Here is a 3666-nt window from a genome sequence, read left to right on the forward strand (position 1 = left end):
TTCTGTCTGACTTTTCATATATCATTCAGTTTGGTTGACCCTCCCCCTACTTCCTCCTCTGTCTTCCTATCAAACTCCCCACATAAACCTGCCTGCAATATTCCTTCTTCCACTTTTATAACATTTGCTTCTACTACAACGCACCTACATTTTTTGTTGTTGTTGGTCTAATACCTGAAAATTCATTTTATGAATTATTATATGTCTTTATATATTACTCAAGCTTTTATGAGAACAAATTTGTCAAGATGTCCACTAGGAGCCCGGTTTTCTCTTTAAGCACCAGTTTATTATGACATTTGCTAAGATGTATTTATAAATCATCTTCATTCATTACTAAGTTAGCATTCCATCACTGTAACAAAATGCCTGACAAAATCAGCTTAAAGGAGGAAAGATTTAATTTGGCTTATGATTTCAGTCTGTGATTGGATAGCTCACTTCTCTGGACCTTTGGCAAAATGGGAGCATCACCCCATGCTGTTTGGGAAGCAGAGAGTTAGGGAAGGGTTGGGAACAATCTTCCTGGGCGTACCTCCATGACACTTTTCCTTCAACTCAGGGTAGCTCCTACTTTTCACCACCTCTCAATAACATTATTAATTTGTGAGTTCACCAGTGGGTGAGGATATCAATAAATGAATTCATCAAGAATACTCACCATTCTATTATATCCTAGGTTGCCACCTGCCTTAGTTAGGGTTTTATTGCTGTGACAAGACACTACAATTGTGGCAACTCTTATAAAGCACAACATTTAATTGGAGCTGGCTTATAGTTTCAGAGGTTCAGTTCATTATCATCATGATGGGGAGTATGGCAGCACACAGGCAGACTTGGTGCTGGAGAAGGACCTGAGAGTTCTACGTCTTAATCTACAGGCAGCAAAAGGGGACTATGTATCACATTGGGCATAGCTTGAGTATAGGAGACCTCAAAGTTTGCCTCCACAGTGACATAGTTCCTTCAGTAAGGCCACATCTACTCCAACAAGGCCATACTTCCTTTTTTTATTAGACATTTTCTTTATTATTTTTTCTTTTTTTATTTTATTCAATATATTTTTTATTTACATTTCAAATGATTTCCCCTTTTCTGGTCCCCCACTCCCTGAAAGTCACATAAGCCCCCTTCCCTCCCCCTGTTCTCCCACCTACCCCTTCCCACTTCCCTGTTCTGGTTTGGCCTTATACTGCTACACTGAGTCTTTTCAGAACCAGGGCCCACTCCTCCATTCTTCTTGTACCTCATTTGATGTGTGGATTATGTTTTGGGTATTCCAGTTTTCCAGGCTAATATCCACTTATTAGTGAGTGCATACCATGATTGATCTTTTGAGACTGTGTTACCTCACTTAGTATGATGTTCTCCAGCTCCATCCATTTGCCTAAGAATTTCATGAATTCATTGTTTCTAATGGCTGAATAGTAATCCATTGTGTATATATATACCACATTTTTTTTGCATCCATTCTTCTGTTGAGGGATACCTGGGTTCTTTTCAGCTTCTGGCTATTATAAATAGGGCTGCTATGAACATAGTGGAGCACGTATCCTTATTACATGCTGGGGAATCCTCTGGGTATATGCCCAGGAGTGGTATAGCAGGATCTTCCGGAAGTGACATGCCCAGTTTTCTGAGGAACCACCAGACTGATTTCCAGAGTGGTTGTACCAATTTGCAACCCCACCAGCAGTGGAGGATTATTCCTCTTTCTCCACATCCTTGCCAACACCTGCTGTCTCCTGAGTTTTTAATCTTAGCCATTCTGATTGGTGTAAGGTGAAATCTCAGGGTTGTTTTGATTTGCATTTTCTGATGACTAGTGAAGTTGAGCATTTTTTAAGATGTTTCTCCGCCATCCGAGTTCTTCAGGTGAGAATTCTTTGTTTAACTCTGTACCCCATTTTTTAATAGGGTTATTCGTTTTTTCTGGGGTCTAACTTCTTGAGTTCTTTGTATATATTGGATATTAGCCCTCTATCTGATGTAGGGTTGGTGAAGATCTTTTCCCAATTTGTTGGTTGCCGATTTGTCCTTTTGATGGTGTCCTTTGCTTTACAGAAACTTTGTAATTTTATGAGGTCCCATATGTCAATTCTTGATCTTAGAGCATATGCTATTGGTGTTCTGTTCAGGAACTTTCCCCCTGTACCGATCTTCTCAAGAGTCTTCCCCAGTTTCTTTTCTATTAGCTTCAGAGTGTCTGGCTTTATGTGGAGGTCCTTGATCCATTTGGAGTTGAGCTTAGTACAAGAAGACAAGGATGGATCAATTTGCATTCTTCTGCATGCTGACCTCCAGTTGAACCAGCACCATTTGTTGACAAGGCTATCTTTTTTCCATTGGATGTTTTCAGCCCCTTTGTCGAGGATCAAGTGGCCATAGGTGTGTGAGTTCATTTCTGGATCTTCAATCCTGTTCCATTGATCCACCTGCCTGTCACTGTACCAATACCATGCAGTTTTTAACACTATTGCTCGGTAGTATTGCTTGAGGTAAAAAATATGGAATGCTTCACAAATTTGCATGTCATCCTTGCGCAGGGGCCATGCTAATCTTCTCTGTATCGTTCCAATTTTAGTATATGTGCTGCCGAAACGAGCACTTCTTTATTATTTTTATTCGGTATATTTTTATTTACATTTCAATTGATTTTCCCTTTCCTGGCTCACCACTCCCTGAAAGTCCCATAAGCCCTCTTCCCTCCCTCTGTTCCCCCATCCACCCCTTCCCACTTCCCTGTTCTGGTATTACCCTACACTGTTGCACTGAGCCTTTCCAGAACCAGGGCCACTCCTCCATTCTTCTTGGACATCATTTGATATGTGGATTATATATTGAGTATTCCAAGTTTCTAGGCTAATATCCACTTATCAGTGAGTGCATATCATGATTGATCTTTTGAGACTGGGTTACCTCACTTAGTATGATGTTCTTGAGCTCCATCAATTTGTCTAAGAATTTCATGAATTCATTGTTTCTAATGGATGAATAGTACTCCATTGTGTATATATACCACATTTTTTGTATCCATTCCTCCATTGAGGGAGGTCTGGGGGGATCAGTATCCCGGATCTCAAGCAATACTACAGATCAATAGTGTTAAAAACTGCATGGTATTGGTACAGTGACAGGTAGGCAGATCAATGGACTAGCATTGAAGATCCAGAAATGAATACCCACATCTATGGCCACTTGATCTTTGACAAAGGGACTGAAAACATCCAGTGGAAAAAAGATAGCCTTTTCAACAAATGGTGCTGGTTCAATTTGAGGTCAGCATGCAGAAGAATGAGAATTGATCCATCCTTATCTCCTTGTACTAAGCTCAACTCCATGTGGATCAAGGACCTCCAGGTAAAGCCAGACACACTGAAACTAATAGAAAAGAAACTCAGGAAGACCCTTGAGGAGATCGGTACAGGGGGAAAGTTCCTGAACAGAACACCAATAGCTCATGCTCTAAGATCAAGAATTGACAAATGGGACCTCATAAAATTACAAAGTTTCTGTAAGGCAAAGGACACCATCAAAAGGACAAATCAGCAACCAACAAATGGGGAAAAGATCTTCACCAACCCTACATCTGACAGAGGGCGAATATCCAATATATTCAAAGAACTCAAGAAGTTAGACCCCAGAAAACCAAATAATCCTATTAAT

General features: G+C 40.3%; 1 non-coding gene across 1 annotated transcript; it reads right to left on the reverse strand.

The window, feature by feature from the left end:
- Window positions 1–2501: 2501 nt before the first annotated feature.
- LOC127691801 (U6 spliceosomal RNA) lies at window positions 2502–2608 on the reverse strand. The gene has a single exon (XR_007979375.1). It is a non-coding gene; the product is annotated as a U6 spliceosomal RNA (small nuclear RNA).
- Between the last annotated feature and the right edge of the window lie 1058 nt (window positions 2609–3666).

This window comes from Apodemus sylvaticus, chromosome 8 (assembly GCF_947179515.1).
Source record: "Apodemus sylvaticus chromosome 8, mApoSyl1.1, whole genome shotgun sequence".
Lineage (NCBI taxonomy): Eukaryota > Metazoa > Chordata > Mammalia > Rodentia > Muridae > Apodemus > Apodemus sylvaticus.